The following is a 26,503-nucleotide window of genomic DNA, read 5'->3' as shown; positions in this document are numbered from 1 at the left end:
AGGTTTTGGTGAAACCTCATACCTCCTGGCTGTTTGAGGAGACCTTTCCTTGGTGGAAGAAGTCTTGGGCTATCTACTCTTCCACAAGTCTTGGACTATCTACTAACAGAGGCAGGGGGTCTGGGAACCATTCTCTGAGTAACTACCAAGGGGTCACTAAAGTCATGCGTGAAATCACAGCTATACAGAATTTTGCTAGTACTCTGTATCATAGCAAAGGGGAGAAAAGCATAGGTCTAGATAAGACCAGTCTAAAAGTATTGCATCAACTGCCCATGCCTGAGGATCCTGAACGGGAGAGCATTACACTGGCAGACAATTGTTGGACCTGGTGGCGAACAAGTCCATTAGAGGAGTGCCCATAGCTTCCACATGTCCTTGCAGACTTGTGGATGCAAGGTCCATTTGGAAGACATAATCTAGTCCTTCCTGCTCAGTTGGTCTGCCACAAAGTTCATTTTTCCTGGCACAAACTCGGGTATCAGAAGGATCTTCCTTTCTTTTGACCAAGTGAGAATGTGACTTGAAAGGCACAACAAAGTTTTTGACTTTGTGCCTTGCTGATCGCTCAGCTATGCCAGCGCTGTTGAACTGTCTGAAAAGAGTGCTGGCTTTTTGCCCAGTACTAGACCCTCTAATGCTAGCAAGACCTTCCACACTGCCAACACCTCAAACTGAATGATATGGAGTTCTCATTCCTCTGTGGACCAAACCCCTGCTAAATGCCTGTCTGGTCTTCTGCAACCACTACTCAACTTTCTGACGATGCATCAGAATATAACATGAGGTCTGCAGAGACACTCCTTGTAAAAGTCAAGTTTGATGGTTCCACCATCTCAGAGGGCCCTGCAACTCCCTTGAGACCTGAATTTGAATGGATTCTGGCAGAACTTCTCAGTTCCAGTGCCACTTAAGAAAGAAAAGAATAGGCATCATTCTTAGCCCGGCACCCAGAACCAACTTCTCTAGTGATGCCATGTGCCCTAACAATGAAAACAACCATTTTTTGGCTGGCAAGGTTGTGAAGGATAGAAATTCTTCTAGAATTAAAAGAAAGTTGTCTATGCATTTCTCCTTTCGAGAAACCAAGAAATTCTTGGTGTCCAGAAGGATTCCCAGGTAACAAAGGTTCATGTGAGGCCACTTTCCCAACTGCGATAGGACTCTCGTAAAAACTTGAGGAACTGGGCTCAGACGAAGTACATTTCCCAAAACTGGTACACCTTGCCCTAAAAAACAAACTGAAAATATTTCCTTGAATTTGGGTGAACTGGTACATGGAGGTAAGCATCCATCATGTCCACTGATACCATACAATCCAAGGGTATTTCCACAGCTCCTTTTAGCCCAAGAGAGTCTATTTCCTCTTGCAAGATCCAGAACTTCTCATTGTGAAGATAAGAGGAGAAACTCCACAGGAGAAATGACTAGAGGAGGCTGGGAAAGAAAGGGATGCTATATCCCTCCTACAGTACCTTCACCAACCAGGGATCTGCCTCTAAATCCTGCCAAACTGAATAAAAGAGGCTCAACCTCCTTCCTACTGGGGACTGGATGCTTGATGTATCATATTATCAGGAGGTGGATTTCAAGGATGCTTATTGTCCTTCCCAAAAGCCCGAAAGGGCTGGCTCAAGGGCCCCAGTGACTTGCCCATTTGCCTTAACTTTGCATTAACTGCAGAAGTGGCTGCTGTCTTGGTTGTGTAAGCCTGAATGTTTGAGAGTGCTACAACAAAGATCTGGTTTCCACTTCTCAACCTCTTGCACTATCGTACCTAATGCTGAGGTCTCCAGTAAAGAATGTAGGGGTGATGTGCGATAACGTCAGCCTTCTTTGTTGAAGAGACAAAGAAAGCCAAAAAGAACACAACTGTTCCCTACGATTGACAACTGCCATAGTAAAGGCGTGCATGAAATCCCCAAGGGAGTCTGAAACTGCTCTATCTCAGCAGTCAAAAAATTTGCAGAACAGCAGAAACGATCTCACTTGCTATCTGTTTCTTGCTGTTACAGCCATTTCTGATAAAGGGTAACTGCCTAGTATTATAAAACATCACTCTCCTCTTTCTCGAGAGGAAAAATAAAGGGGGAAGGACTTTTATGAGAAACCTTCTGATGGAGCAATTCAGTCACTAAGTCAAACCTGTTCAATACCAACTTTGCCTGTTTTGGAGATGGAAGGGGATATGCCTTAGGTTCCAGCCTAGCAATCCTAAGGGACCTCGAATCCTGAACTACTGGTTCCTCCAAGAAATCAGGAAATTTGCTAACACAAACCTTAATCAGCCTCTGAACAGCTGATGATACTACCTGCTCTTCATCAGCATCAGAGTCAAATTCGCAAGCCAAAAGCTCATAGAGAGAAATCCTTAGGAAGCAGAGGTGGCAACAGCAGAAGCCCTTGCTCCATGAGATGAAAGGAGTTTCAACTCCTCTAAAAAGTAATTAAATAGAAGCAAAAAAAAAAACCTGTTTCATACCAGAGGAATGGTTGGCTCCACTTTGTGCCATGGCGCCTGGCACCAAAGAATTGTCTGCACAAGAAACAAAGCCTTCCTGACTATTTACACCTTCCTGCACTGACTTCGATGTAGCAGGAAGCAAAACCAAAAATCCTGAAGGAGCCGACCTCAAAAAACTTGGCTGATGGGAAGATACTCCAGTCTGCTCTACTACTGAGACAGTAGCAATCAAAGAAGGATCTGCTTGATTAAAAGGAGAACATGGTGAATCCCAGTGCTGAAAAGGCAACTGAGAACACCTAAAAGAACTTGAGGTCACCTACACAAGACTCGAAAATGCCTAAAAGAGGCTCGAGAATACTTCGAATCCCGCCTCAGAGACTGACAAGCAGCCCGAGGCGTCCGCGATGTAGAACACAATTGAAGAAAATTACTAGAATTCTCAGGAGTAGCCCAAGTAGACAGAGAAGGAGGCCAAGACTGGAAGTGTGGCGTATGAGACGAGTGGGAACTACAATAGAAGTTCTTACTTCTCCAAGAAGCAGGAGAAACTAGCAATAGGACTCACAGTGGGGCTGGAAACAGACATTAAACTCTTGAACAAGGAGGTTAGGTTAGGCAGTAACTATCACCCGGTTGGTGGGAATACCCACCTGCCCGGCTGTAAACATTCCACTTTGCCCTTTGGCCCAGGTTTCAGATTGAGGGGTGGCATGAGGTGGGCATAGGAATGTAATGTAAAGGACCTCAGGTTTGTATAGTTAGGAAAAATACAATTTACTTTCAAAAATTGTGATTTGTTCCTACACAATATACAAACCATCGGTCCTCTACATTAGGAAGTCTCACTGGTTGGAGGGAGGAATCTGAGTGAGTCTCTTTAAACTGACTGGGGTTCTGCACACCTGGGTTACTCCTCCTGGTCAAAAGAGGAGGAGGAGTACCATGCCTCTGACATACTGATCGGAGTATAGGAACTGCGAGATCAAATGTCAGACATCTGGACCTTTTCGAATGAGTTAGGAATCGTAACTCATATGAAAACAGGCTGGAAAGAATCTAAAGAGTTGGAGGCAGTAAGGTAAAGAACTGACAAAGGGTTTTCCTTATTGCCAGGGTCTCCTTCCTCCCCTTGCTAGAGGAAGGAGCAGGATTACTTCTATGACTCTAGAGACAAAAACAGAACGGATGCTCGATGTGTAGACTTGGCGCACCAGATGCCAGTTCCAGCAAGTGTCAGTTCGAGTCCCATTCTCAGCCCAAAGGAAGAGAAGTAGTAGGACGAGGAAGAAGAGGAGGAGAGGCCAGTCACTCTCGGAATCCTTCACACTTCCAGAACCATACACCTTAGGCAAGATGCTACCTATCCTCTTAAAAGAGCTGGGTAAGAAAGCACAACTTGTTGAGCAGCCACCACAGGACCAAGGAAAAAGGTTCCAAGGGCCTGTGGGCAAAGACCCAAAGGTAGAAGACATAAATGTGGTCTAATGAGACCACATCTTGCTTCCAGACTGACAGAATCTTCCAGAATGCAAAGGACAGACCAGGCCATTGACTTTGTGAGCTCTTGGGCGGAGTGTACAGGTGTCATTGTCGCCAGCTGTAGAGTACCGTACATCCTTCCGATCACCTCACGAAACCAGAAGAAAGACGTGTCCTTAGACATTTCTTCCTTGGGAGAGTTGTTACTAGTGAAAAAGTCGACGACATCCAGGTTAAGGAGGATGTCGAGCCTTTTCGGAAAGTACCGCAACTCCCTAACAGAACAAAGTAGTGATTGATCTGGGCCATCAATTACAAAGTCCAGGGAGAAGGAGATCAAGAAGGACTCAAACCTGGCAATAGATGCCGACGGATTTGGAGTCCACAACAACATCCGTGACGGAGTTGAGGCACTGATCTCCATCCCTTGTAGGTCCATGAAGATCGTCCATCCTCTACGTAGATGTGATCAGGGGCTGGGCCGCAAGCCAAACTGCACAAGCCGATCACATAAACACGATCAGGGGCTGGGCAAACAAGCTGAGCGAGCCGAGACAGTCTCGAAATGTGATCAGAGGCTGGGTGGGGAGGCCGAGCTGAGCGAGCTGAGCTGATCCAAAGCGATCACGTAAACGCAATCTGTGGCTGTACAAGCAGAGGGCATGAGCTCCAATAAAAGGGGAGCGAACTTGTTATGCCTCTGGCCACCGACCCCAAGACACATGCTGGGGGATGACAGCCTATACTATATTTAACACACTGGTTGTGACCATCATAAACTAAAGAGTAAAGCCGGGTACCGTATGCACCCTTTTACCTTACAGAATGGAACCGACTTGTCTTTCTCCCCTTTGGAAGATATCCTATATAATGACAAATATAAAACACAAGAAAACCCAAACCAAACACACAATATATACACAAGAAGATAAAAAAGATCTCACCGGGAAAAAAGAGCTCAACGACAATCAGGCAAAGAGCACTGAAAACACGTCTGCAACGCATGATGGCCAAAAGCAAACTGGAATTTTTACATCCGGGCAGGCAAGTATTCCCACCTACCAGACGGTAGTTACTGCCTAACCACCTTGTTCAAGAGTTTAATGGCCATTTCCAGCTTTGCCGTAAGTAATTCCTAATGTAAAGGACCGATGGTTTGTATATCGTGTAGGAACAACTAATTTTTGCAGAAATTCACTTGATCTTGTCGTGCTTGTCTTTCGGTGACCAAGTGCCAACCTGTACGTGACATGCACCAGGTTAGCCAGAGGAAGAAGACAACGGGCACAAACCACTTCCACTCCCAGACATACCCTGCTTCCTTGTACCTCCAACAGTAGAATGAGCATCACAGGGCATGGCTAACATGGAGGGAGGGCATTGCCACTTCCTCTGCTGCAAGGGGGAAACCCAATAAAGGACAAATAATTGGGCCAATAAAGCAGCAAGTAGCCCTAAGACTAGCTACATCGCTTCTAATTGCCAAACCTCAAATCCTGAACAATACGGGGAGCTTTCAGAGGAGAAAATTTTGAAGGAGAAGCATTACTAGGAAAACAGGGAGAGCAGCAAGAGCTGCTATTTGAAAGGTTGTGAAAAATAAGAAACTTACTCCTAACTTCACTTCCTGTCCTATAGTTAGAAGAATCCTTTTCTGTCTTTTCCTATTCTTATCTGGTTCTCATATCTCCTTATACTTTAAATAAATATTCATTATTTCATCTTATCTAACCAACCAATACACTGATCCAGCAATTGTTGTTCCTATATTTAACGCACTGGTTGTGACCTTCATAAACTAAAGAGTAAAGCCAGGTACAGTATGCACCCTTTTACCTTACAGACAAATATAAAACACAAGAAAACCAAGCCAAATTCAGATGACGATCTAATCAACGAAATCACGTAAAAACTCTCCAATGTGTCCTCACAGGCCAACGAGAGAGAAAAAACTGAATGGAAAACTATTAACACTCAAACCACCCACAAGGGATGGGTGAATATACAGTTCAAACTAAACGATCCTATTAATTTTGTACTTTTCACACTCTGTTGTCCTCCCGCCTGACGCAGGAAATACTGTACAGCTATAATAATAGAGAGGTAAGCTTCATTTCAAATATTTAAGACATGACATGATTCCACTATAAACAGACAATGCCCTATACAGACACATATTTCTTTTCAAAGTAGGTAACTATTTCTTTTTTAAAGGAAAATGCCAATGAGGCATACAATCTAATTCCCTTTTCCATCCAAAACTTGAAGAAAACAAGAAAAAGGAGGAAAGGAAAAAGATAGATATGAAGACTCTCAATGGAAGCCCAAGTTTGAATATAAGAAAGGATTATTATGCCAACTCTACTTAACAGTTAACAGTAGCGAAATGTGGACTTTGGTGCAAAACAAGAAGAGTCAGGTCTGTTGAGACAAACTTGAATATACAGTTGTCAAAAAGTTACCAAATAGCATTTCAAATAAGAGGGCCTCCTCCCTCCAAGAATACCTGTCCTGTGGACTACTGACAGCATGGTAAGTGAAGTGATAAACTGATCATGTGGTGAGAACAGTGGATGATAGGTTGGTGGAAAGTGTTCCATTAAAAATTGTTGGCAGGAAAGATGAGAGGAAGATGTAAAAAATTTTTGGATAAATGAAGAGATGAGGAATTGAAAAGTAGGGGCCTTACATGGAGGGATGCCCCTTCTGTGTAAGCATATAGAAGAATTATTGTTGGAGGTGCAACCTGCACTTGAGCTGCCCCTTCGATTCAGCAGGTAAAGAATGAACGTAGGACTAACTACAGTATTGTCTTAGTCTTTCCTAAAGTCTCCCCCTATTAGGGGGAAATGACTTTCATCAATATCATGTATGATGATATATCTGCCTCTGGTACATACATTGACCCCAGAGGAAAAGAGCCTCTTCATTGACATGACAAGGTAAAGTCTTGGAGAGTATGTTCAGATCCACAACAGTAATATAATCTTCTGGTGAAGGACCATGAATGCCATAAATTGAGTTAGCCCTAGTATATTTCTATTCCTACTGGCATCTAGTCCTTTATATCCCCCAATATCTTGCACACTTTCTTAAGCAGAATCCTCACTGCACACATTATATTTTGCGCAGGAGACAAGTTAAAAGGCATTTACAACATTTGCAATGCTTGAAGATGTTGAACAATACAATTAATCACTTCACAATACAACTGTTCATCTCACTTGAAGACTTAAAAAGCACTCAACAATCTGGTCATCAAGCAATGCCTAATGAGGAGAGGCTTTTCAATCAAGGTAGCCTACTCTGAAGCCATACCAACTGATGTGGAGAACAGAGTACGTACTCTGCTGTTGGTGTAGCAGGAGAGGCAGATCCACTCTTAGCTTTTATTTCAAAAGTAACAAATTTCTGCTTTAGGAAGATGTCTGAGTTAGCTATTAAGGGGTTTTCAGACCAGCTCTGACAACTTTTCACCCTTCTGGAATCACTGTACTTCCTTCCACAGATAAAAGCTTCTCCTCTCATAAAATGCCTCTCCAAACTAAGACTAAATCTAATTACTAACTTAAGGAATATGCTGTGTACAATGATAAGGGGGAAGACAAGGGGTGGCCCACTGCCAGTTATAATCCAGGGTGCAATGTTGGGTGGAGATGAATTTCTGTAATTCACTTTTTATGATTTATGGCACTGTAAATCAGGATAGGAAGGTGGGGTCTAGGAAGAAAAAGCACCCAAGTTCAGCTCCAAGCCAGGCTAGGTGGGGGGTTTGGCCCCTGGGGAGATACGACCCAGCACTCAAAGTTAAGTTAGACTGGGGATGATAAGGCTTAGATGAAACCCCATAATTGGCCTTGAGACATCTTTTCTCTTAGACTATAGCCTATGTTTTGTGACTGACATCAGTTATAGAAGTTAACCATACAAGGCATTTTTTCTTAATGCTTATCTTGTAGTACATCCATGTTAGACCATTTCCATCTAGTACTTGGTTTACAACCACCCTAAAACCTCAGGTTTCCCCCTATCATGTTGCAGTTGGGGATGTTGAAACATAAAACTGACACGAGTTTCATTAGGAAATAAGTACTTTTAGAAATAGTGGCCCCCACCCCAATATCCTACAATTCAAGGGACCACAGCAGTAAAGCATGGATTTTGGGGTAGAGGAAAACATTGAACGAGTGAAATAAAAAGACATTATTTTTATTGATAGTTCTCATAAAGATTACAGTAAGTAGCCTATGGACTGTTTTCAACTAATATCATGCACTAGGGTTACAGCTGGGGGTACCCTAATTAGGTTAGGTTAGGTTTAGTTGGATTTAGATTAGGTGATGTTGGCTGAGTAATTCACAAACAAAATGAATGTCAAAAAACTTCAAGACAAATATTATGACATGGGAAAATTATATTTGTCGGTCCAAAATGCAATAGCCTAATGATTTAAAATTAAATTTCAACAAGAAAACTTATGTAGATTATTGTGTATAAATTCAAGTCCAAAATGCAAAAAAGGTTCAAAGTGAAATTTTAACATGAAAACTTAAGTAGGCTATTGTCTATATTTTCAAGTTCAAAATGCAATGAACCTTTGAAATGAACTTTTACCACAAAAACCAATATACTGTATATATTTTCCAGTCCAAAATACATTAATGGTTTAAACTGAAATTTTACCATGAAAACTAATATTGATTCAAAGTGAACTTTTACTAACAAAACTAGGGTAATATATTGCACATATTTTCAAGTCCAAAATGCAATAATGGTTTAAAGTTAAATTTTACCAGGAAAACTAATAAGCATAGGTTACCCTATAGGCTAGGAAAACTCAATTTCCAAGGTGATAAGCCTTGCACAGTTGTCCTATAGTTTTACCTAACTTTACTGTATATTAACGAATTATGATGTCACTAATTACCAAAATGATGACTGAAAAACTAAAAATTGATTTAACCTTAAGCTATAAGCGTATAACCTGGGAGACTGGCACAAAGGCCTAAGCCTATAGGACATGACCACCGGTCAGCCTTTTCCATCTCAGGCTGCCGTGTTCTACTCAACCTGTAGTAAGAGAGCGTTTACCCTGCAGTAACTACTAAGATCGTGGGCAGGCTCATCAAGTTTTATTTAATTAAATACTTACGATCTAGGTCGTCTTATTCTCATAACGTACAATTGGGCCTCGGAATCGCATATGCAATCAAGTTAGGTCAAGCTCGGAGACGAAGCGTTGCGTTTACAAAGTTTACAACGGCTCCTCATTCCCGGTGAAGGTGTGTATTTTTTTTTATCTCTTCTTCACTACAAATAGAGCCATATATTTTTTGGGGAGGATGGAGGGAGGTGGTTCTCTCGATAATGTTGCTGCAATATGAGTACCCTATTTTCTTTTCTATGGTGAAATAACAAACAATCGACTAAATCTTCCGTGCACTAACAAAAATTGCAAATAACTCTTCGTCCTGTATATATTTGTTTAAACTTTTTAATTACTTTGTATTTATTACTGTTGTAAAATAACACCAGCGAAGCAAATGTAGCTCTCTATTTTTTAGCCCTTTTTTCCATCTTTCATTATGCCACTAACTTTTTCTACCTGTTATTACCATCTATATAATTTCGTAAATTCTACTTTTATTAAAGTCTGGCATTTGTATAAAGTTTCTCTTTATTGATTTTCACCATTTTACTTCTTCTTTCTATACGTCTTGGGTCATCTTCTTCAGTACCTCATTTTTTTTTTATTTGTGATGCCGTTTGTGTAATGAAGCTTCTCATTCAACAGCCTTGTTTTCTTAAATATCCAGATTTCTCCCCCTTAATACAACCATATACCATCATTTCTTATATACCAATATCTGAGTATCAAATACAGTATTGCGTGATTGATGGTAGTGAGATACTCTTCCATAATGTTTTTCTTGTGATGACTTTATTAAAATTTTTCCCCGTTACCGAATATGTTAGGTTAACTTATTCTTTTATCTATTGTTTCCCATTTTAAAAATTGTTAATATATTCTTTCCTTTGTGGTTTAATGCCCAAATAAGTTGTATTCTCCTCTACTTTATTCCCTCTCATTCCTGTATAGACCTTTTTCCATTCATTTATCATTCATGTAATATTTTTATCTCTTATAGCTTCATGATTAATCTTTACCACCACCGGGCCATGGTTAAAGATTCATGGGCCGCGGCTCATACAGCATTATATCGAGACCACCGAAAGATAGCTCTATTTTCGGTGGCCTTGATTATACGCTGTACAGAAATTCAGCGCGTTTTTTACTTGTTTTTTTAACAGAATCAATTCGCTAGTTCACAGTATAAAATTTAAATCGAAGTGAGAAAAAAAGATGGAAAATTAAATATAATGTTAATGAGGGAATCATCGAAATGCAGTTTCCCCGTGTACATAAAACCAATGTTCTCTGTTTCTGATATTTATTTTCTCGCTACCATGATATTTCAGTAAAGACTGGGGTACCTTGTAATTTTTCTGAGGACTAAGAATCTGTTCTAACGGTCACTTGGACAAAGAATTTGATACTTGGTAAACATCTCACCCAGCTGCACACGAGGGAAGGAGGGGCGCGGAGCCTTCCCCAATTTGTCGTAGGAAAAGTCACCACGAAAACCAACAAAATACATTTTTGAAGGGATTTTATCTACAAAATAAAACTCCCGTACTTAGAGAATATTAAGAACTAACTATAAACATCGAACCTGAAAACCGTTATGTTTTCTTTCGTGTCCAAGAATACAGGGAGTGCTTTAACTGAAGTCTACCAAAATAACAGAAAAAAAATTCCAGCACTCTTGTCTATGATTAAGTCACGGTCAACATTTCAAAAGTTCAAGGTATTTGGACCTTACCACGATCTAGCCAGCCACGTTATGCCAGCACGGGCTCCTGCTCACAGAGCAGCCCGTAAGATACAAGGTTCCATCTGAGCAGGACCTGCATCTGAGATTGTGAAAATGTTTGCAGGACAGATAGGCCATTCGCTATCGTACAGATTAGCAGTGCACGAAAGATCTGTCAGGTGTGACCTAGAATATTCGGGAACTGTCGTTCGCCTAGAGATTTTGGTCATCATATTAACTGGAGAAAGACATCTTTACTAGTCAAGAGTGCTTGTCTATACGGAAGGAATATTCTGGAATCAGCCATCATTAGCCAAACAAACATCAAGAACTTGTCAGAAGGGCACTGGAAGGTAGACATCGTGGACAACACCCTCCTGAATCCTCTTATTAAAAGATAATACAGCCAGACCGATCGCCAGATAGCCACCGCTAAAGAAATTCTCTGGTCAGCCCTGTATCCTAAGGTTCAGAGATTATATCTGTAATCCATCTCCAAGAATAGCGCACAATGAATCTTCTGGAAGAAAACAAATCTGGTTGGTGCGCCTTAAACTGGCTCATACTATTCTCTGTCTGACTCCACATTAATAATGACTTTGTAGCACCTTCCGATCTCACAGTTTTCACCGAAACGAGGGCCGGTGTATAGCTTATATGCCGAAATATTATGGCTTACTAACATTTTTTTGTTTTTTGCTTCTGTTATGGGCCTTTTCAAGAAACATTTATCTGTTAAATTACAGTAAGCAGTAATATATATATATATATATATATATATATATATATATATATATATATATATATATATATATATATATATATTTATTTTCTTTGCTTCTGTCATGGACCTTTTCAAGAAACATATTCATCTGTTAAATTACAGTAAGCAGTAATATATATATATATATATATATATATATATATATATATATATATATATATATATATATATGTGTGTGTGCTTACTAGTTTTACATTGGATAATTCCTGACAAAAACACAGGATTATCTGTAGTCTCAAAAGTACAGTATTACATTTATTTTACCATTTTATCATGTACGTTGCTTATTATTTCTTTTGGTCTAGAACTATATTCATTATATTCTTTTAAAAAAATGAATTTACTTTAGCGCTTAATCAAACTGTTCCAGTGAGTTCCACCTACATATCAGCCCTGACTATCTGGCCCACCCCACCCCTGTCCCCGCCACCAATAAGAAAATTTTTGGCTACGCCCTTGGATGCTTGGGAGAGTAGTACGTGATAGAGTCAGCTGAGTTCCTGTGGGCGCCAGAAGAGTTGGAAGTCCCAGATCTAGATGAGAATTATGAGAGGGGAAGCTAGAGATGAGAAGAGATTTCTGGAAAGTAAAGCACAAGAAAGAAATGAGAGGCGGTATTTCACAGAGTTCTTTTTCGTCAAGCGGCGTCAGAGGCGTTGATGATGGTAATGCTATTATTTGAAAATTAAATATTTTAACGTTTACACGATTTTAAAATAAATAAACAACAAAAATGTATACCAATCACAGACGTCAGTGCGATGTATGAGTAACCTGTAAAAGATTCTACGTAGTTTAATGATGAATAAGATTGTTTTTCCTACGAAGACACCGTTCTCAAGAATTTATTAGCGAGGGGAGAGAGAGAGAGAGAGAGAGAGAGAGAGAGAGAGAGAGAGAGAGAGAGAGAGAGAGAGAGAGAGAGAGAGAGAGCAAGTATGTGTTTGTATAGCGGAATATGATGGTGAGATGTTGGTAACGCTGCTTCTGTTACAAAGGGCAAGTTGTCTCCGAAGGTTGCGAGTGAAAGTCTGGATGTTTAAAGACACAATACTAACGTTTAGCGTAAGGCTGATCATCTCCAATGGGATTACTCATTTTTAAACGATCAATAAATTCGGTTAACGCCAGCTTTAGCTCATACGCTTTTCAAAGCACTGCTTGTCTCAAAGTGATTATAAAATTATTGTTTTATCACATCTAGATTAGTTGTTCCACATTAGGATGTAAGTAATTTCTTATGTACAGAAGAATAAAAAGCATTAGTATGACTTTCTTAAGTCTTCTATGCCATATGTTCTTCCCACTTTGGTTGCCTTCTACGTTGACCTTTTTATTTTTTCTTCCTGATAACTTAATGGCAGCTGGAAAACTATCAAACCCGTATATAGATTCATGACGAAGATTCTTTAAAAAGGATATCCCGTCAGCGCCATATCGGGTTTTCCTCCTAACATACAAAGTGGAGTGATTATAATTGTATCTTTCCGGAAGGCGGAGTTACCATACACTTCACGGTGAGGTAAGCTTACCCCTATTGTCCCGCCCACAATTTTTCATATGACAAGAATTGCAGTAAATAGTCAGTAGTGATTCTGTGATGTCTTAGCAGATTGTACATACACAGTATTGCAAAATAACACGAATCGTACTGCTGAGTAGTGACAACTGATGAGTTCTGGGCACCACAGCGACAATTTTGGATGTCACAGTTGCCGGCGACAGAAAACGCGTGGAAAATTGTCGTCGTTTTTATGTGTTTGCTAAGTCACTGTAAGCATTCTATGTTAACTTCTGCAAGCAAAGTCTTCATGATATTAGGAAGTAACAACATTCCCATTATCATCCAAACATTTTTGTGACAGTCCGATATTAGTTCTCTTGGAACTGTTTTCATTCGTGGAAAACGGAGGCTGAACGCACCGCGACTGGTGATTCACTCTTCTCAGTGTCAGCGACTCAGTGTTAACTTTAGCCTAGTCTGTAGGGAGCTGTTGAAGGAATGAGGTGTGGTTAGTGTTGCTGCTGATAAGGGCGGTCAGGTGCTTATTACTCACTACAGTGCGATTTGGTGGACATAGATTTAAGAGGGATTTGAGGATGTGAGCTGTCGTCGCAATACAACAAGTAAGGGTGAATTAGTCACATTAATATTTTATATTGTAAGTTTAGGCCTATATAAACGTAAGTAGTATGATAGCCTACTTTACCTTTTCGGAAATGGTGCTGCTCTCCTGGCTAGGTATATTTTCCCCCGGTGAAGAAATTTAACATGCAACATCTGATGTAATTCTTAATTGTTTGATGATTTGGACTGAAAATGCTATCAACGATACCAGTGAAGATGTGCTAAAAATGAAAAATAATCGAAGGGACGCAGCTTGTGGAATAACTAAATTAATGTTGGTCCTGAACCATGTAGATGTAGTATAAATAGAGTTAAACAGAGACCCCTGATTTAAATACAAGCAATTTTTAATGTGATAAAAACTTCGGCAACAGAAAATTTGACATTATTTTTCGTGTCACGTTTATAATGATCAAGAATTCAATCAAGTAAATATCACAGTTATCCTGGTATATATATATATATATATATATATATATATATATATATATATATATATATATATATATAGTTGTTTTGATTCTACCTGGTTCGTTTTCTTATAGCCAGTCACACTTTAATAAACATTCAAGGTACCGGTAAAATCGCGAACACTTAGCCTACATAGTACTGTGATGTCCAAAGCTTCTCTACCATGTACAAATGTGTAAAAAAAATTCATATATAATGTAAAGTGAATGAATTATGAGAAATTGTAGTTCCCTGCTCGGCTTATCATGTACAGCCTTTTTTTTTTATTGCCGGCATTTCGATTCCCTCTCCCAGTTACTTGTAACGGTATTCATCGAGCTAACTTCCGAGAAAACATTTGAGAATAAAATAATAATGGAGGCAATCAATAGGAAATCCATTGTCCAGACAAAATTCGCTTAGCAACAACTTTCCGCCCTCTCATAGTTGTGGGGGGGATATGAACCAAATCAGCTAATGTTGTAGGCCTAGCCCGCTAACGTTGGGAAGGGGGGGGGGCGTCCGTAATAGTTAACGTATACATATCAGACATAAATGGAATAGTTTAATGATTGAAGTGACATTGTCCAAGGTTGCCTTTTTCACCTGTGGCGAAATTTGCCAATTTGACACAGACTTACGTGGGCGAACAGGATTTTTCTTACCGTGGAAGCATGGCCAAATCGAGATACTTGTTTCTTTATATTGTTAGTATTCTAACATCTTACAGTCGTGATCCGTTCAGCGCTAAGGCTTCCTAAGCACGTCACTGGGTTTCATTGTAATTCTGAGGGAGTACATGGAGTGTGTTAGCGCATATGATTCTGTCCACGTGACTTTAGGATTAAGAGACAGACGTTTACTGGTGAAAGCTGAAAGAAACAAGATATAAACAAGAACATATTGAATGCTCTTTTAATACATCTCATTCTCCCACAGCTGATTAGGTAATTGCTGTTTCGTTTATTTTGTTTGGTCTAGATTTCTGAGAAAGAATCTTGGTTTATCTAGTTCTTGCCACACCCGCTATGAAGCACAATACGCATGAAAGATTAGTGTTATCCTTTGGTTGAAGTTTTGCCATCATCAGTCGGATACTGCCATGCATTATACTGCAGTCTCTTAGATATTTGTTTATTTGTTAAGGTAAAAGCTAATTTCCTTTAATGCTCTACTTTTAAACAAGCCGCGATCTGTACAATGTGCGCTAAGAACGGGAAATGTGATGTTATCCCATTTGGGCCCTAGTAACTGGTAGAGGTCACTATCTGGTTTTATCTTTGTATGCAACACATTTTTACCATGTTACGCAATGTAGACCAGTCAGCCTGAACAATGGATGGTAGCCACCCTCGGTTAATTGCGTGAATAGGATTGCAGAGGAAAAGTTTCATGCTAGTTCTGATATTTCCTCTGAAGCGTTTCAAATCTAATCTGTTCAATCAAGACTGAAATTTAAATCAAGATTCTTCTTAAGATCTTATTCAAGGCTCTCTTGTAAACATGATTTTTATTTTATTCTGGCGCAGACTCATGCAACTTTTGTTTCTGTTTACGGTTGTGTGTGTGTCCTTCAGTCATTCCATGACGAGCTTTCTTCCCTGTTGTGCGTGTCCTTCCGTCAGAGGAACCGGTATTGAAATAGAAACTTCTTCGGTGGTCAACCAAGGTAACTTTAGTGTCAAAGCCATGCTGATGCTGTCACGTCATATACATATATATATATATATATATATATATATATATATATATATATATATATATATATATATATACATATATATATATATACATACATTTATGTGTATGTATGTATGTATGTATTTATGTATGTATGTATGTATGTGAAAGAATATTTGTTAATACTTGTCTATATCGCCTATTATTCTAATTTTTCATCATCGTCTTAAAAAATACAGTACAACCACCTGTAAGGAATGTTGAGAAATAAGTTCTTAGCTGCTGCAAAATTTCTTGATTATCTAATAAAACTTGCGGTTAGATGTTGGTAAATGTGGCAAATGGGGATATGAAAACGCAAGAAACTTCAGTTCCATCGGCTTTTGAAATTTTTCATCCATAGGACAGGCAACCCAATTTCGTGCATGGCTCAGGCTCGAAAAAAAAGGTAATGTCAGTGAGAGGGAGGAGTAAGATGATTCCAGAAATTGACAGTAGCGGGAGAAGGAAGTCGCGATGCACAGCAATCAGAGGATTGCTAGTCACCGCCACTGAGATGTGGCATGTTGATCGCTTTATAGCTTTTAGCTATAAGTTATTTGCAAATGGTTAGGGAGTTCTCTTACAGGTTTGATGGCTTAAAGAGAGAAGATAACCATGCGATGTTTGAGTTTTATAAATTTCCAAGTAGACACATGGGTATTAGTGCACGCAAGCCCAATTTTAAGCGAAATTATTATGAAACGGAAATGCTGGCCAAGGCGGGCAACTGATGCTCCTTTAGTCGGACTCGCAAGCTTCAAGGGTACAGTATGAAATTACCAGTTTCCACCTTCTTTCAGGAAGCGATGACGTCAGTATGTGACTCAAACGCAATGACCTCACCGCCATATATTAACATTATTACTCTTATTTATTACGTAATGAGAAAACTATCAGTTTTTTTACTATACATCAGTAATCCTTGTTATAAAAACATGTATTGCTGGTATTAAGGAACTGATGATAAACCCGTGGCAACTTTTACTCAGTTCATAATAAATGAATGGTTCGATGTTAGATGCAAGATGCAAGAACCGCAGTGACATCCACAAACCTTTAAAGAGATATTATCTCCACGGTCGGCCTACGAATGTCAAGAGTTTATATTGTAGCCAAGGATGCAACCAAAGCGGAAACGAGTGAAATTCTTCTCTCGTTTCTACTCAGAAATTTATGATAGATCACACTACAGTCTGGGTAATCCTTATTTTCTAAATTCTCCGAGAACTAGGCGCTTCAGACGAAAAACTCCAGTAAAAATCCTTCCATTTCCTCTTCATGGAAGAAGTAAGAGACAGAGCAAGGTCATCATCATCAGCGAGTTGTCTCAGTCCTCGGCCACAGCTTTCCCTAGGTTACAGCGTTCAGCTCAAACATAAGCGAAAGAATTCTTTATTGTGCGGCTCTTGTGGAGTCTTTTGGGAGCACGTGTACTCCCCCTCAGAAACTAACGTTTTGTATGGCAGTGGATATTCAGCACGAGACGTAAGTGATAAAAATTACCTTCTATTTTTGCGCAGTTTTTGTCTAAGGGCGTTCAGCAAGGCATGCGGTCCTCTCACGGAAACGAACATGAATTAGCGGCTGAAGTTTTTATGTCCGGCGCGAATCACATGCAGCTGTGAGGTGGCTGCTTGATTATTTGTCGGAAATACGTGTACGGTTTTATTATTTTTTCTTCGGATTTTCAGCTAAAATAACTGACAATTTAGTAGATAGGATTATAGCTTCGCAACTGGAAACGCATAAGATCATGATAAAGAAACAAAAGTTACAGAAAGCCACCCAGGTCGCTAAGCCGCACCCTCTTCACGAGAGCGAAAAAAATATCTATTTCTATGGTCCAGCCTGCAAAAACTAGCGCAGGAATTGCTTTCCTATTTCATCATAAACGTATTGTGAAGCTCCTTGGTCAGGAAAACCCATATTCCTGTTAAAATCAGGGTTGATTTTCTTTTGAAATAGATATCCGTCAAAATATATGTGCGAGTTCTCGGAAATTCTTTTTCCTCTTTTGAAATGTGCTCTGGCCGGTAATGTCGTTTGTAGTTATAATAACAAAAGAGGAGTAATTTGTTCTATTAAGTTCATCTTCCAGTTTCTAGCTAGGATAGAAATCTGGAAAACAAGTATTCGAAAATAACTCACCCAGAAAATGTGACCGTCTATTGAAAACATCCATACTCTCATACAATGTTTAGCAATAATGAATAGTTTCTTTTTTATTTGATACGTGAGATCTTCATTAAAGTGAAATGTTTGGAATAATTCAAGGTCTACAAAGCAACCAGAATATAATGCAGGGATGGAAAGTGTTTTGGGGGAGAAGTCATCATATTTAAATCACAAGGTAACACCGGGAACATTCATATTAACCTCTAGCGTAGCACGGCGGGGAACGAAGGTTATCATTCAGATTCTTATGACGTCTTCATTTAATTATGGAAGGAAGTAGATCTGGTTTACGCAAGGGGTCTACGCTCACGCACTGATCTGTAAACACCATTATTAAGACATGAAGGGCGAATTATGAAATTTTGTACTTTTTATGTTTGCTTCTATTTAGTTGATATTTTCTCGATGTCTTGCCATCGTTATGATTCTGAGTGATGCGTAAGATTCTGGTAGTGATTAGTACCATGACCTTTGAGTGAAAATGTCAATGCAGCCAGAGACAGAACACGAGTTCATTTTCAGGGTGAGAAAACGATTTGTCCCTGTTCCTGAAGACTTCATTGTCCTTCTGTTGACCTGAGCAGTGAAAAGTTTACTTGGTGGCTAGTCAACTTTAGCGGACTGCAGTCATGGTGGAAACAAGCCACAGGGATACCAACCTTACCACATAAGAGTTTCTGTGAACCAGAAATTTATCACCTTCTGGAGCTTCCTCAAGGAGAGAAGACACACTCATATATATATGTATGTATATATATTTTATATATATATATATATATATATATATATATATATATATATATATATATATATATATATATATTAATTAAATTGCGATAAATAACAGTGAACACTCAAGAATCGTCTCTGTTCCGCCAAAAATATTTACCTCTTAATCCCATACTGGCCAGCGGTTCCGTGTAATTTCCAGTTTGGATGCACAAGTCACTTCCCCGGCGACAGATCAAGACCAGAATCGACCTTTCCTTCAAACAGGTGAACCAGAATGAAGCTGCTTTGTCTGAACGGAATATGATTTGCGGTGACTTGTGGTCACTTCATTGTGTTGAGTTACTCGTGTGACATTCACCTGAACAGGACAGTTTCATTTCAGTCTATTAGGATGAGGTGGTGCGTCTGAAGGACAGTTACGTGGAAGTAGCTACTGATTATGTGGTTTTAACTGATAGTTCATCATTGTTGTAGGCCTACTGTTCTGACGGATTCGTTTAGTGAGAGTGAAGTGGTTCCCACACATCTTATGTACTTGTGTGTGTGTGTGTATACATATATATATATATATATATATATATATATATATATATATATATATATATATATATATATATATATATATATACATATATATATATATATATATATATATATATATATATATAGCTGCATGTATTACTTATATACATATATATAAATACACATACGCATATATCCAGGAAGCAAAGAAATGCGTACAATATTAGAAATGAAAATTACGGCGTACGTAGGAGGGTTCGACTCACTGCTCTGAGTTCCCTTTATAAACAGTCAGTGCTGTGGGAATTTTAGGCACAAGGGTCTCATACAAAATTCAATAAGTTAAAATAAGAAAGAGACTGCGAAGGTTAGATTTTGTCTCTGGAACTGAAAGTGGCTTATATATATATTATGTTATTTTGCCTCTGGAACCACCCTCAGGTATTGAAAGTTGTAAGGGGTTTTTAGTTGATAATATGTCCACCGTCCCGTGGGTGGTGGATATTATCAACTAAAAATAACATATATAAAATATATTACCTATATATATATATATATATATATATATATATATATATATATATATATATGTATATATATATATATATATATATATATATATATATATATACACACACACACTCATTGGAGGGTAGTATCGTCAGTGTACCTCACACACAGTATACTGTAGGCATTCCTTAAGGTTCTTTGCAGCATCCCTTATGCCCCTAACTGCAACCTGCTTTTACTATACCTCCTTTCATAACATCTTATTTTCCACCCTCTCCTAACAATTTCAACACTATTTTCATCGCTGAATGACTTCATAGGTCCCTGCATTTTGTTTTTGGCGTAAATTTTATATTCCAGTTATGTATGTAAATATGTATATAGTATATGTACACACACACACACACACACATATATATATATATATATATATATATATATATATATATATATATATATATATATATATATATATATATATATATATATATATATATATATATATATATATATATATATATACATACTTATATATATCTTAGAGAGGATGAAATTCAAAACAAACGGTCGTGGACGTTTCTCGCAACAGAGGTGGCTTTGTGGCGCGCTGAGATATATCAACCCGCTACGACAGCTAATAACTCTGCTGAGTGCATAAGGAGGCAAGGCCAGCGAATGGTTTCTATCTCCTTTATGACCGTTTGAAGGGCTTCTTGATTGTTCGTATCTTTCGGTATGATGACATTCACGCTAATAAGTATGTCTTTATGTTTATATAACGAGTGAATATGTTTGGGTTTGTATCGATGTTAGTTGTACCCGGTAATGCACACATAATGCACATGCAGTACAGTAGTTTGTATATATATGTATTTATCTATCTATCTATCTATCTATCGCCATTTATCAGTGTACTTGTCGAAATGCTTACATACTCAATCATATATTCTGTATATATATATTATATCATATATATATTATATATATATATATATATATATATACTCAATGTGCATGTATATATGTACTGCATATATATAGTATATATATATAATATATATATAATATATATATATATATATATATATATATATATATATATATATATATATATATATATATATATGATTGAGTATATAGGCATTTCGACAAGTACATTGATAAATGCCAGTAGATAGATAAATAGGAGAATACTATGCTGCATGTGCATTATGTGTACATTACCAGCACAACTTGCATCGATACAAATACGAACATGTTCGCTCCCTATACATACACACACACACACACACACACACACACACACACACACACACACACACACACACACACACACATATATATATATATATATATATATATATATATATATATATATATATATATATATATATATATATATATTGTGCGTGTAGGTATATATACCTTAATCACTCTTTGCATGACCTATTTCGTGGTGGTGTCGTGCAGGTTTGCGTGATGAAAATGTCTGTATATTGTGGCCAAAAAGATTTGACGTTCAATCATTCTTTCTTGCTTGTAATCGATAAAAGGTGTACTGTACTCTTTCACGCCATCATACTAGCCTATATGTAAGTGGTGAGAATGAAGTATTTCATATATTATTATTATGATAACTCTTGCAAAGGGTCTTCTTTAAATTCGTCACTGTTGTAGTAGGAATGGGAAGATCAGATGAGAATTATAAGGATAAAGTTAGTAGAAAAATTAACAGGAGGACCTTTAGTAATAATAATAATAGTAATAATAATAATAATAATAATAATAATAATAATAATAATAACACTTTACTTGCGTAAAACAAGCTATGTAATTTAGGCAATATAAGCAATGTTAATGAAAAAATGTCTTTTATAACTGTAACATTATCGGGAAACCAGAAATTATTCAAGAAGACTGACGAAACATGGCTGCTACGCCAAGAAACTTGATTCAGATATTCAAACAGCGGAAGCTGTTAAAGGTTTTGTAAAATCTTTCAAGCGTTCAGGTGAAGAAAGGGCAGCAGACTGCCTTGGCCTTGATACACAGTGGCGTTATATTAAGAATCTTCTGCCTGAAAACAAAGTATAGTTGAATAGGCTGTCCCCAATGACTGGTTGTTCAGAATTCCAAGAGTGGGCAAGGTTAGATTTCTTCCACTGTGGTTGACAAGCTGATAAGTTATTCTGGACATGGTACTTAACCAGAGAGAGGAGAAGCCAAGCAGCTGAGAAATCATCTTGATATTATCACAAGGATACGTGATGAAACCGCTGTTATGTCTTGTACTCCTTAAAAATATGATTGAAATGTGGGTCAAATCAATGGGTACAATAGAAGTTTGTTTTTTAACATTATGCTAACAGGAACAAAGAGAAAATTCACAGACCAGTAAGACAAGAAATAGCTCTCAACGAGAATTTCAGTTGCCATAAGGTGACTAATTTAATGAGATATTTATTATCCGTGAAACAGGTGGATTGTATTTCATTATTTCCCCGGTCAGCTCACCTACGTGTCTGAACACCAATGCAAATACATCCTTTCTTTGATTTATTGATAAAGAATGGCAACAGCCAACTCTGCATTCCTATCCAGCAAGCCTAAAAACAAATATTGGGAGATGTTGAAATATCAAGGATGATTGCAGCAATGCTTATAAACACTCGGTCATATCCAGCTCTTAAAGTGAGCCTTCGCACACTCTAGCACGTAGACACTTGGACTGTATCAGCGAAGAATAATACCTTATTTTTGAACCCCTAACTAGGAATGGAATTCAGCATGACGAATATAAGAACCAACAAAACCAACAGTAGTAATAACACTGTTAGCTTTTATCACCTATCCTACAGGAGCCTGAACCTATGAACGGACCTGACGTCATCCAATATGAAAAACCTCTAAGCCCACCAAAAAAGAAATATTTAATTTTTTTGTTGTTGTTGATGAATTTATGCATTTTGATGAGAATTGCATTGGCTTCATTGTCACATGCATTTGTCAAGTGACTACCCTTCGACTTCATCTTTGTCATCATAAACAGGAGATATTTTTCAGCATTATGATGATACGTCTAGCTGGGCTGGTTCAACACTAACAGCGGTTATGGAAGAAGTGTGTGGGCTTATGCTGTCTGAATGACCATCGACCAAAGTAGATTTGCTCATGCGTGGAAGAAAGTAAATTCACAAGATAAATTCCGAAAGAAGCAACTCCTCATTCATGACGACTGACAACCAGTGTGCTTGGAGACCCTCGTCCAATTGCTGGAGGGTCAGAATATTTTGTCCCTTTATTATTATTATTTAGTAGATGAAACCTTTTAGTATGGAACAAGCCAACAGGGGCCACTGACTTGGAGTTCAAGTACCAAAGAATATGGTGTTCCTTAGGAAGAAGTAAACGGAATTAAAGGGAATACAAAAAAAAAAAGAAAAAAATAATAGATAAACAGATAAAAATGTATCAAAATGCAAGAAGAATAGTATTAGGGTAGTAATGCATTGCATTTTTTTCTTTTTGCATGTTCACACATCTCTCTACCGATGGACAGGTGCCTGGTGTGGGTACTTTGATTTTAAATAATGCAGTTGATCTACGCATATGTAAATGTTTGGACTGCTGGCGTGGCTACTTTGATTTCAAATAAGGCAGCCGATCTAGTAATCGTATGTAAATGTACGGACCGCTTTAGTTTGAGAAGCGGACTAACCAGATTTGGCCTGGCTGTCCATTTTATACTTTTCAACACTTTACCACACGTGGAGAATTTTTCTGATGTATGTGACTGATATAATAATGTTTTCCCAGTCGTCTAATCCCTTCTCTTCTTGCGTGATGTTTTCGTATTGCGGTCAACTTTCCAATGAATGATTCTTCGGTTGTTTTTAATAAAGTGCTTGTTATTCCTAGCGGTCCGAGAGCCTTAACATGCACTCATATGTGTATATATAGATATTAAATATATATATGTATATATTAAATACATATATGTATATATGAGCGTGTCTGTGTAATCAACTTTACGCGTAAATATGCATGTATGATTGCGTGTATCTGAATACACATCTCTTGATTGAGACTATTGTATTTTTCAAGTTACTGCACTCAGAAGGTTTCGGTCTATACCTCTGCGGATATAGTGAAAAACCTTTTAAGTATTCTCTTTTTTCATGTTTTTATGTGGCTTTCGTTTTTAGCTGAAGTTTTTGAATATGAATTTCCATTTGAAGGAGAGAGAATTTTCTTTATCTCAAGAAAGCAAACATATTTAAAAATACTATAAGTTTTTAATCATATCCCCCGTATTAAGTCTAGAAGGAGAAAGAATGTCAATATTTGTTCGAAAATTTTTCAGCATTTCATTTTGACACTCGCAGAAATCCTCAAGTGATTTTTAAGGGAAAAGGTTCGTTAGAAGAGAGAGAGAGAGAGAGAGAGAGAGAGAGAGAGAGAGAGAGAGAGAGAGAGAGAGAGAGAGAGACTTCAGTTATTGAAGCTTGACAACGACTTCATTAGCCTCAGACTTGGGGGCGCCTGTTCGTATTTTTGCTCTATTTACAAAGGGAAAAGAAGTACTATCAAAGCGCGAAAAGGAAAAAAGAAAATTCTGAAAAAGTTTAGGTTTTGACATGGAAGAATGTGCTATTATTATATACCTTTTTCTAAATCCACTGCTGCTGAAATTACTAAAACTGTTATTGCGCTTGTTATACTTATACAAAGGAATTGTTGATTAGAACATGACAAAAAGGCAGTTGTGTAACACATTAATATGATGCTTTAACTCAGCCCGGCATTTTCCAGTTAACGCGTAATTAGGTTAGTTGGGTACGGTTGTCATTTACTTGAATCAGACGTATCCATTATGTTAGATGCAGATTTCATGGGATTATTCCTAAAGCAGTAGCATGAACTCGACCGTTTTATGTACAATCTTCAGCACAGACGAGTTTCTCTCTCTCTCTCTCTCTCTCTCTCTCTCTCTCTCTTCTCTATATATATATGTATGTATATATATATATATGTATGTATATACATATACATAAATATGCATAAATATATATATATATATATATATATATATATATATATATATATATATATATATATATATATATATATATTACTAGATGTCGTATCTCAGTGACTGGGCGCTGGGTGTTGTGTTTGCGTGGTCCTTGGATCGATCCTGGCCTGCCGCTTACCAGTCGCCCCAGGTATGATTGGGTATCAGCGTCAGCTGGGGTCGAGAGATGGGAATGGGGCTACTAACCTTATCCCTAGGGGCTTACTTTGAATCGGAAGTCTATACCAGTTACACTACAGGGAAAAACACACACACACATATACATATATATATATGTGTGTGTGTGTGTGTGTGTGTAACTACAGAGAGAGAATATACTTTTAAGAAGAAAAGACGCTTTACAGTATTACACAGACTTGAAGCCAAAGCTCTCAGAAATCTACACAAATCTTATTGCAATATTCAGTAGAGTCTCTCTCTCTCTCTCTCTCTCTCTCTCTCTCTCTCTCTCTCTCTCTCTCTCTCTCAAGAAGAAACAGCTGAAAGCAAGTAAGATGAACAAGGCTATTTTCATGGGTCAGAAACCTCAGCTCTGAGAAATCTAGATTGTTCTCACCACAGAACCAACACTCAATTGAACTTAATAGAAGATGATTGTCACGAGAAACTGCTCTTATAACTTTCTTCTCTATATTTCAAATTTAGAATGGTTTTGAAAACGAAACTGGACAGTTTTTTTTGCACTTTTATGCCTAGATGCTAAGGCAGTATTGTACCCCATTTTATATGAAATACCAGATAATTCTTTGGCTGTTGCAGCAGTTAAATTACAATTCACTTGAACTCATCGATAGTCTTAATTACTGTCGTGAAATCTTGATTGATTTTTGCATTTATCACAGTCTGTTTGGCCAAGCTGAGTCCCAAATCATTTCATGTCCCATTTTATTGAAGATGAGTGATCTGAGGGAGGCTGTTAGAACAAGAGGCGATAAAGTGAACTCTCAAGAAAGGTAGCCGTTGTCATGAAAGCTGGTTTGTACATATGTCAGTAAGAATGTGTTTTAAATGACGTCAGACTGTTTTCTTCATACGAGACTGTCAGGAGAGATAAATCAAGGATAATCTCTTAGGAGAGGGACTAGTTCAGCTTTTTGGTTTGATTATTTGCACGTAATATTAATATTAATACAATTCAAAAAATATATCGTTCATATGCAGTAACTTGGCAGATGTGACATTAGCAGATAAAGGAAAAATTAAATAGAAAATAAATAAAAAATTACATAACAGTGAGACCAAGCAGCTGATTCTTTGAAATAAGGCAAGTAAATGTTGCTGCACACAATAAGATGAGAAACGAAATAAGCTAAAGACTTCTTGAAGGGAGAGCTAATGTAGGTATGTATGATATTAGCGAAGGAATTCTTACTGAACTCTAATCATTTGTGAATCTGACAAGTTCAGATCATTGGCTCTTATTGACAAATTGTTCTAATAACTTTTTCTATCTTCACGAAAACGAAAAGGAAAACAGATTGTGTGTACATACATACACACTTGTGAATATATATATATATATATATATATATATATATATATATATATATATATATATATATAT

The 26,503-nt window shown here is 37.9% G+C and overlaps 1 protein-coding gene and 1 long non-coding RNA gene across 3 annotated transcripts in view; one reads left to right on the top strand and one right to left on the bottom strand.

Annotated features, from left to right (window-relative positions):
• LOC136845741 (uncharacterized) overlaps positions 1-9,235 on the bottom strand; it is a 48,807-nt gene extending 39,572 nt beyond the window's left edge. Inside the window, exon 1 of the long non-coding RNA XR_010855234.1 lies at positions 9,099-9,235. This is a non-coding gene — a long non-coding RNA (uncharacterized lncRNA). The remainder of the gene's footprint in view (positions 1-9,098) is intronic.
• Positions 9,236-13,190: 3,955 nt separating this feature from the next.
• The window catches only part of LOC136845740 (dentin sialophosphoprotein-like), a 61,040-nt gene continuing 47,727 nt past the window's right edge, over positions 13,191-26,503 (top strand). The window contains exon 1 of one of the 2 annotated variants that reach the window (XM_067115976.1): positions 13,191-13,732. The gene's annotated coding sequence lies outside the window, so the exon portion shown is untranslated. The remainder of the gene's footprint in view (positions 13,733-26,503) is intronic. The other variant, XM_067115977.1, reaches the window with a different exon arrangement.

Source organism: Macrobrachium rosenbergii, chromosome 14 (assembly GCF_040412425.1).
Source record: "Macrobrachium rosenbergii isolate ZJJX-2024 chromosome 14, ASM4041242v1, whole genome shotgun sequence".
Lineage (NCBI taxonomy): Eukaryota > Metazoa > Arthropoda > Malacostraca > Decapoda > Palaemonidae > Macrobrachium > Macrobrachium rosenbergii.
This window is presented reverse-complemented; position numbering and strand designations above follow the sequence as displayed.